General features: G+C 32.5%; 1 pseudogene; it reads left to right on the top strand.

The window, feature by feature from the left end:
• Positions 1-387: 387 nt before the first annotated feature.
• Positions 388-3,262, top strand: LOC140826093 (trihelix transcription factor PTL-like; annotated as a pseudogene).
• Positions 3,263-10,853: the final 7,591 nt, after the last annotated feature.

Here is a 10,853-nt window from a genome sequence, read left to right as displayed (position 1 = left end):
ATAATAAAAAAGAAAAAAAGAATTCCAATTCCATTTCTAGTTATTCGTATCTTCGAGGGCCCGATCGAAATTCCATTTGCTCCGAACAAATCAATCTTAAATCTTTGGAACAGGACTGTTGGTTAATTAAGTGAAATCAAAGTTGCGGTGGTTCCCAGATGAGATAATGCAAAAGCCAGACAGTATATATATGTAGCCCTACTGGATTCTTCTTACAAGAAGATTCGGGTTATCCAGTTCGTTTATTCATCGTTGAATCGCTAAAATTCTGAATATAAAACAAAATATTTCCAAAGAATTTATATTTATTTATTATTGGTAATGGTAAGAAAGTGGAGCCTTTCTTGGTTTTTTCTTCTCTGTGTGTGGTAGTGTGTGAAAATGGCACTGTAGAAGAAAAAGTAAAATACACAACAGTGCAAAAGGTGGTACCACAATCACTATAATCACCTTCTTAGCTGTAATTATTAATATTTTCCTCTTTTAGTTGATGTACATGTATAAAGAACATTGTGTGTGTGTGTGTGTATCTGTACCGTATGCATACACAAACCCTATATAAAAATATGGATATATACAGAAGAAAGGAGATTTATATTACATTGATGGGTGAAGCAGATGAAACAGAGAGATGGGTCCATTGTACTCTACAAGAATTCAAAACATTTTCTCTATAACGACACGATCCGGGTCTGCCGCTTCATTCACCGTTGTCCCCCACCCCTACTTTTCTTTGTATTCCTTCTTTTCTCTCTGATCCAAAAACCCTCTTCTATCTCTATATTTCAGGAAACGTGCACTGTGTGTGCTTTCCTGTACATGGGAGATCAATATGGGATGGCGGATCTAGGGCAGTACATGAACGGGAGGGCTTTGTTTCCGCCGCAGCAAGACAGCTTACTATCGAGCCACCAGGGGTTGACCACACCGAACCTGTTTGATATGATCATGTTTCGCTCGGATAATACTGCAGCTGCTGCTATTCCTAAAGGTGGTGCCACTGGTGGAGGCGGTGTAGCTTCCGCCAGCGCCGCTGCTGGTGGCGGTTTAAGCGAGATGGATGGTGGAGATGGTGTGGCGGGGAGGTGGCCGAGGCAGGAGACGCTTACTCTTCTAGAGATCAGATCAAGGCTTGATTCCAAGTTTAAGGAGGCCAATCACAAGGGACCCTTGTGGGACGAGGTCTCCAGGTTTGTATATATCTGTATATATTTTTATATACTACAATTTTTTCCCAGTTAATCTAATTTCTAGGTTATTGAAAATCAATCTATTTCAAGAAACAAGCGTACTACTTACTACATAAATAAAGTAGCCAGCTTCCCATATATCATCCTAATTTCCTGCTGATTTCACAGTTTCTTGAATTCTTCTACAGTACTTGGAAGAATCTTTTTATGCTTAAATTCTTGCTGTTATCGGAGGGCAAATCATCTTAAAATCCCATTTTATCAGTGTATTTCTTGATTAATTAAACAACCCCTTTAGTTTTCTTGTTTAACAAAAAGACGCAGAACAACTAATTCGAACTATCAGTTTAAGAGTCAGTTGGTTTTTATTATAAGGCTCTTTTCTCTGAGGTAACCTTACCGTCACATCTGTCAATAGCCAAATCTTTTAGGCATTATTTCTCACCGCTTTTCGTGTGCAGCAAAAGACAATCTGTAATCTTTTGGATTCTTTGGAGTAAATTAACGTAAATATTTTTCTTGGTTTTTCAACTTTTGAATAATCGTGTTTTCCAAATTTGTAATTATATCAGATTACATATTCTCAGATCGTGATCACGTGAAGCTTTCGGACTACACATTTCATAGAACTCGTGTTCCTTCGCTGGTATCTAAATTTTTCTGATGGATAAATTCTTCAGTTTTTTTTCTTCTTTTTTTTTTCGCTTTTAGGATAATGTCTGAGGATCATGCATATCAGAGAAGTGGCAAGAAATGCAGAGAAAAATTCGAGAATTTGTACAAATATTACAAAAAGACTAAAGAAGGCAAAGCAGGAAGGCAAGATGGGAAACATTACAGGTTCTTCAGACAACTTGAAGCTATTTACGGTGAAAATAATAATTCAGCTTCCGTTTCCGAAACCCTTTTTAATAGTGTCAGCTTTAATCCCAATGTTTCGAAGATAAGAACTTCATCAGCTAATAATCAAGAATCGTATCCGGGTTTTAAGTTTTCTGATACTAGCCTTAGTCTCTCAAATTCTTGTGATTTTTATCCTACTTCGTCAGAAGATAGTGAAAACAATCCCGAGATATATGACAATTATCCAAACATAAGAAAAGGAAGAGAGAAAAGGGGTTGGAAAGTTAAGATTAAAGATTTTATTGACACACAGACGAAGGAACTGATTAATAAACAAGAAGCCTGGATGGAGAAAATGATGAAAACTATCGAAGATAGGGAGAAAGAAAGGATTCTGAGAGAGGAAGAATGGAGAAAACAAGATGCAGAAAGGAATGGAAATGGAGTTAAATTTATGGGCCAGCGAAAGAGCTTGGATCGAAGCTAGGGATGCTTCTTTAATTGATACTTTGCACAAAATGACTCGAAAAGAATCGAGGGCTTCACAGCAAGAGGAGGTAATGGCGACGGATGTTCGAAGCCTAAGCGAAAATTACCATAACGATGATGGTAGTAAAACAATAACCAATGCGCTTAAATGCGACCTTTTCTGGCCAGAATGTGAAATTTCAAGATTGATTCAATTAAGAAATGGATGGAATCAACGTTTCAGCAAAGTAGGATCCCAGAAGAGGTTCTATGGGAAGAAATAGCCACAAAAATGTCTTGTTTTAGATATGATAAGAGTGGTTTAAGCTGCAGAGAAAAATGGGAAAGTATCAACAATAATGCTACTGATCAAATGTAACAAGAAAAGGAAGGACAACTCAAGAATCTGTAGTTATTATCAAAATTATGAGTCTATATGCAATGAAGGAGGAGGATCAATTTGTGATAATACTGATGCTAACTGGAATAATAATTCGTCCGTGGCGACGAATAACACCAGCAATGGAATGAGTGACACTTGCCTTCGGTACCACATGGGAGATGTGTATGGAAGAATTATGGACTGAAATTCAAGAAAGGGTTCCAAGAAGAAAATCTGCAGAAATACTTTTTCGGCAGTATTTTATCCTGCATGCGGTAATATGATTTAAGCTAGCTTCTTCAGTGATATACTTTCTAGTTGAAATTCTGTGAATTAGTAGGAATATTTGTGGAGAATGATTAACATATGATTGGTCGCATGCTTTGTGTCTCATTTGCCTGTTGCATTAAGGGTTCAGTGAGTTTAAAGATCCTCTCGTTAGGATCTGACATTTTAGATGTAAGAAAATGATCCATTTTTGCTTATTATTTTTTTAAAAAAATGTACATGAGTAACTTGGCCTAATTTTTTTAAATTAAAATTTGGTCGTTGGTTGAATAAATTGGTTTTTGTTGGCATTTTTAATTCTTCACATGCTCCAATGCTGACATGACGTCGAACAATACTTAAATATTTTGTATCGTCGTATCGAGTCTCTAGTAAAAACAAAACAATTTATTACACCTAGGTAACACGTTGTACTATATATAACAATTTAGAGTTCACTTATTATATTTAATTTTAATGGATCATATATTTACACTATTCATAACTATTTGCTTTATCGGCATCGTGGTGATAAATTGAGCTGATAAAATATCAACATACTGTAGAAATATTGAGTACTTTCCATCAGACCTAATATTAATGGTGTCTCTATCTGCATCTTTTGTCTATTCTATGGATTAATTTGACCCTTTTTCTATAAATTTTGTAAGTTATAAATTGTAAACATATTTTAGTATATATCTCTACATAATTGGTTAATGTAGAGAAAATATGGAAGTTTAATTAGTTCATGCATTGAAAAGAATATGGGTTCATGTTGTTGTCAAAATGGCATGAACTTATTAATCTAAATATAGGATGGATTTGAATTGTTTATTTTTTTTTTAAAAAAAATTACCATTTGTTATTTGAAAATTATGGTTCTATGTTTCTCATACTTTGTATTACTTTGTATTTGAAAATTATTTCTTTATTTTTTTTTTCAAAAAATGCAAAGGGACAAATCACTGGACCAAAATTTTAATTTCCCCAAATAAATATATAAAAAAAACTTTATTTGCTCAAAAAACAATACTAAGAGTAAGTAAAGTTCAAAATTTAAATACAAATGAACCATATGTGAGAACAGATTAAATATATTATCCATATAGTTTGGGTTCATTCTCCGCTTGGTGTTCAAACCGTTAGTTGTTTACTGTCAAGAATTATTTGTGCCAAATTTAAAGAGTAAATATACATATTAATAATTTGGAGGACTGGATGGGGAATAAACCCAAACTACAGTGATCATTTAATGCATTACCCGTGAATTATATTCTTAATAAGTTCAAAAACAAATAACAGTAGAATTGTAGATTAGCAAATTGAAAAGCAGAAAAAGTTCGGAAACCATGCAGAAAAATTCACATTGATATATCTCGTGTTATTTAATTTAATCAATAATAATTTATTAACAAGGACTGAATGCGGGCCTCATCTCCACCGTCAAATATTTATGTTATGATCAAACGTTTACCTTTATGTTAAAAGTTATATATATCAGCAAAGACGCGACAATTAGACATGCTGGACTGCACCTACTTTGCTTTTGTTGGGTCAGGCTCTAAGTCCGTGAGTCTGGGGAGGACGTGCCTCACTGTTGGTGCTTTCTCATTTTCTTTCGAGATCGATCTATCTTTTTCCTACCGCCGACTATGTCATAAATGGAGAATATTACTCGTTAAGTCTAATATCCTTCTTTTATCGTCCACCTATCCAATCAGATCAAACGGCGCAACATCAATAGTTTGAGCACGAGAAATTCACAAGAGGTCATCCATCTCAATACTACTCTCACTCATACATAATTAACACAATAATTTTTTTTAGTATATATCTAATAGCGGCGTGACATATATGTGCGTTGTATATAATAAATGTTTTATTGTTTATGTATAATATATGTTTAGTTTTCAAACAATTGTTTTAAATAAAATTGATTTACTAATAAATACATAAAATAAAATCTCTATTTATATAGAACGTAGGGGCATATTTGGAAATTTATTGTTGTGATATAGGTCATGCCAAATTTGTTAATGTGTGTATGTAGATATATATAGTTTTGATATATTGTTCACTCACGCTATTCACTTATGTGTTTATCATTGAGGTGACACCACCAATAAGTTTGAATTTAAATAATAAAATAACAAAACTGAAATCATAAACCCAAATCCCAAATAATATGCCTATTGTGTTACGGTCTCATGGATCTATATCCGTGTAACGGGTCGACTTGATTTATATATGAAATAAAAAATAATATTACTAACACAAAAATTAACATTTTTCATTCAAATCATTATATATCACACAATATATGTTTGACATAAAAACAATACTTTTAACTCAAATCAGCATGACATCATTTCTCATAACATAAATAACAAAAAACTGTACTTTTGTAATGAGAATAACACTTTAGACATAAATCAGCTTAAATGGAGCATTTATGATATTTTGGTCATATCTCTCAGCTCGATTTTTAAATGGAACGATTAAATATTCATTACAAACCTAAGAGAATGATCTACAAATCATCTTTATAAATAATAGTCTGAGTCAGACCAGAAGAAGTTGATAAACCACAATGAATTTGCTGGTTCTGCACAAAATGAAGAACAAGTTCTAGATTGCTAACAAGCTTGATCTGTCAAGCATATCTTTCTCATACAAACTTAGAATTGAGTGATTCTTGATTCCATGAAAAGCTAAGAGAAAGTATTACAACTTTCATGTTTATAACTTTTCCAAAAATCAATGAATCAATAGCTATAACAAAACAAAAACAACAACTGGACTTGTACTAGTTTGACAACAATTCACTTGGAACAACTTAGATAAATCCAACAAATCAAACTCATAACAGACCAGTCAGACCATCAGATCAACACAGTTTGATCAACTTGATCTGATAACAACATAATTTCAGAATATGACTAGAAACGCGAATTTTACTATTGCAATGTCAGAAGTCGCATACAACCTTTCCAAACTATCATATTCTTTTTTCTAAGGTATATATCAATATTGGAGGCCATATATACAACATACTGAAGATTAAATACAAGCTTTGGAAGATGATTCAAAGCATATACAAGCTACATGAAGAAATTAGCTATAATGAGAGCAAAATCAACTGCGATAATACATTTGATATATACATAGACTATAAAAATCCTCACACATATACTTGAAGTCGATATTTCAAATTTTAATTGAGTGAGTTTTCACACAAAGATATTAAATATTGTGTTTGTAGTCTTGCATAAGAGAGTTAAATATTATGCACTTTGTGAGATTGTGGCCTACAATCGAGTGTGCTAGGAGTTTCAATTAGACAATGAAAAAATCTTAAGTTGAAATAAATTTGTATAAGGAGTTGTATAAATCAAAGTCTTCTAATGGATCCTTCCTAGGTGGAAGAAAGTGTGACGTATGAGTTGTTAATCTCCGAGCATTCATAAACAAATTCGTGTCTATTTATTTATTGCATTTAATCATTGCTACATGTTTTAATATATATTGTTGATGCATTTTATGTGTTTTTCAAATACCAAAATATTACATACAAATTAAAGTATTTGATAAAATGTTTCAACCAAAACAATTTTACACATTCAACTTGAATATCTTTTAAATGTTTTTTGAAATGTTTAATAAGAAAGATTATTTTGAATGTATTCCACGTAGTTTGAAACCAAACTCAATTTTATTTCTCGTTGTTCAATATTTTAAGAATCATGTTATTGTAGCGCAATGCTTGTCCCCCAAATGATCTTATCAGATACTTTTGCATGGAAAAATAATATTTTGAACATAAAAATTAGAAATTTTGTGAGTTGGGTTGTTAATTCGTCTCACAAACTTGACATATGAGAATGTCTCGTGTGAGTTTTTGTGATTCATAATTTTTACCTCAATTTTTGTATTTTTTATTTTAAAATTTTATATTTTAAAAAATAAAACAAAAAATAAAGCCTAAACTCATACTTAATTTTCCAAATCTCAAATCGTAATCTTTATTCACTTTTTCTTCCCAAAGTTGTTGGGACCGAAGCCTGTCCTGGGGAGCTAGTAACGCCAGGAAACAAAGAGGATGAATTTCAACATTTTCAAAAAGTTATCATTAAATTTTTTATAACTAAAAAACGAATATAGCAGCATATTAAAAGTAAAATCAGAATAAGCTAAGTAAATAATAACTAAACTTCTTGAAGTAACAATGGAAATATCGTGGAATTTCTAACCAAAGCCTATGGGTTTGTATAGAAACGAAGATTGAAATCTCTAATTCTCTCATGATTGTGATATCAGTCCTCTAGAATTAACTCTCCTATATATATATATATATAGTTCATCCACCGAATAAATGTTATGAAAATCTCAAAATAACGATCTCACTTTATAAAAGTTATCACCCCACGGAATTTCCTCATGAATACATATCGATTTGAGACCAAACATTATTTCACTCACCAAATAAATAAAAAAAAAAACAATTATTATCAATCCGGCCTCGACAGAAAAAAAAATGGGTTCGTTCGATCCTACCTGTGGGACAGTGTCTCACAGGATTTAGATGGTCCAAATTTAGCTACATTTATGATTTAAAAAAATAGTGGACTCCATGTACTTGTGATTAAATCTGGACTCTTGGTCTATATATGGAGCCACTATCCCTTATATATGGTGAAATATTCCGAAAAAATGGCTATTAACCCACTAGTACTCAACATGTGGCAGCGGATTCCTAAAACTATTGAGCTAAGATTGCGTGAATTGGTTGTTTAAAGTGAATTCCTTTTATGATTTGACTAGCTACTGACACACATCTGAAAGTTGTCATACAACACAACACAATTCGATTCGATATTTTATTTTTTGTTCCTATTTAACTTTTCCATCGTTCAGACATGCCAAAAGCATTGTGCATTAAATTCATTGATCTATTTTATGAGAAATTTCGTGTTGCCATTTTAATTGCTTCAAAAGTGTGTATTATTGGATGTACTGTATATTGATAATTAATATCTAATTTTAAAGTAGATAAAATCGGGAGTGGATCCCCTACGGTGGGATGTACGGTGGGCATCCCACAGTAGGGAATGATGTGTCAAAATTTTTTTTTAAGTTTTTTTATATTTATTTTATTTCTTTTTAGTTTTAATTTTTTAATTTTGAGCTTTTTGTTTTCATCTTTTTTTACTCACTCCCAATTTTACATTTTTAATCTTATTTAAAATATATTATAATTTTTTCTTTTTCTTTTGCTATTTTTCTTTTTGTTTCCCTCTTTCTTTTTTTTTTCACATTTTATTTATCTCATTTGTTTTGAAAGTAAAACATATTAATGTATCATCCCACAGTAGAGGATGTTGTGACAAAAAATTTAATTTCAAAATTGCTTTACCGTGGGCATCTTCACAAAAGAGACTGTGATGTCGTTTTACAGCCACAATCACAATTTTCTATTCTTTTATTTTTTTTTGTCTTTTTATATATTTTAATCAATACTTTCTTTTTAAATTTTTTTTGTTTTCTTTTTTACCTTTTGTGTATATATTCTAATTTTTTAAAAAGTATTTTCTATTCTCTTTTTATCTTGTCAATTTTTATTGTATTGTTTTTTTTGTTATAATTTATACTTAGCTTATATATTATATACTAATGTACCAACTGATTTAAATATGTCAATATGGAAAAAAAATATTATATATTTTATTTCCTAAATAAATAAATTCGGTAGTCAAAAAATTAGAAAAGAACTGGACATATAAATGATCAAGAAAATAGAAATTTTTATATTGAAGTTCTCTCTTCCCTTATTTTAATTTTAAAAAAAAAATTAATGAGAAAAAAAAAAGAAAATTGACGAATCAAGCGTGTGAAAAAAACTAAAATTGAAACATAAATATGTTTTACTTTCAAAACAAACAAGATAAACAAAATGTGAAAAAAAAAAAAAAAGAAGAAGGAAACAAAAAGTCCAAAAATGGCAAAAGAAAAATTATAATATATTTTAAATAAGACTAAAAATGAAAATTTGAGAGTGAAGAAAAGAAAGATGAAAACAAAAATTTCAAAAAAAAATTAATACTAAAAAGAATTAAAATAAGTATTAAAAAAACTTTTAAAATATTTTTTTTGCCACATCATTCCCTACTGTGGACACCCCACAGTAGGGGATCCATTCCCGATAAAATCATGCGCATTTTAGGAGAAATTTGATCTATTATAGTTTTATTATAATATTTAATTCATGAAGAATCTTCTCATCATCTTTTCTTCTCTTGTGAAATATCTTACTACATTTGGAAGATGATTCGGGAATGGCTCGGAATGACGAGACTCATGGGTTCTTGAAATACGATCCTAAGAGCTTTCAGAGGTCCTTACAGGGGCAATTCTAATCTCATGAAAATGAGATGTACGGCGATGGCAGCGTGTATTTACTCAATATGGAATGCAAGGAACGGAGCACTTTTTGAGAACGAGCAGCCGTGCACTGAAGTCATCATCCGTAACATCCAAATTCTTACATTGCGATGCAACTCGAATGCAGCCCTATGAAGACGTGTTTGTGAATTGTGGATAATGCAACATGGGTTAACCTCTGTGGCATGTGGCTGCTATGTTTGGTGGAGATATATGGATTGAACTCTCCTCGTAATAGCTACAGCTCAGACAACAAGATGTGCACTTCATTGACATATATCATGTGTCTTGCTACTACAGTTGGTTTTACTTTTAATCTGCTAGATTAATACGAGTGTGTTTTTGATGTTTTCTTTTTAGCTACCAGCTTATCTCCTCGAGATGTCCAGCGTATGTATTACTCGCACACACATTATTTACCCTGTTTTAATGGAAATTTTTTCATTAAAAAAAAAAAACGAAGTTCCCTCGAGGAGGACGTACGTGGTGGTCATTGAGTGCCTTGTAACAAGCGGCTAAAACGCGCTCTGTCAAATCAGCGCACTTGTCAATGTCGTGGGAACCATCGACAAGAACCTCGGGCTCAACAATTGGTATCAAACCATTCTCTTGGCAGATGATGGCGTAACGAGCTAGTAGGAATGTAGGATAATGGCATTTTCATTAAATTTAATCGCAAGATGTGATGGTTCATTGGGTCCAATCTTAAGCACAGCCCACAATTTAGCAAACCGAGCACCAGCAGTATATAATTGTTGGCAAATTTAGCAAACCGAGCACCAGCAGTATATAATTGTTGGCAGCGTTGGGCAAGGCCATCAAGACCTTGAGCTGTGGTCTCACCATTGAGCAAGGTGCCATTGCTTAATGGCACCCTCGTCAAACTTGATACCGGTTAGAAGAACACCTTTCAAGACATCAACAATGGTTTGCATGCAAGTTTTACGATAACGCCAATTTATTTAATATGTTTTCGATCGTAAATGGTAATAAAAAAGGAAATCCAACAAACCAAAAAAAGAGGTAGCGACTATAATAGATACCGGCAGCTGTTTTCTGATATAGAGTTTCCTCAAAGAGAATAACTCCACTGAGACACTGCACGGCAACCGGAGAGGTGGAAAGAAGCTCGTGGACAGTCCTCCTGTTTTCCTGAAGATTCTCAACGTTAATGCTGGTAGACGATTACCAATTGTGCCAGTAGACTCATCGGCGGCAGCGAGAATACCCTTTCCAGGAGTACCAATATATGCGCAGCATTG

This window comes from Primulina eburnea, chromosome 3 (assembly GCF_022965805.1).
Source record: "Primulina eburnea isolate SZY01 chromosome 3, ASM2296580v1, whole genome shotgun sequence".
NCBI lineage: Eukaryota > Viridiplantae > Streptophyta > Magnoliopsida > Lamiales > Gesneriaceae > Primulina > Primulina eburnea.
The sequence above is the reverse complement of the archived record's forward strand: the minus strand, read 5'-3'. Positions and strand labels throughout refer to the sequence as shown.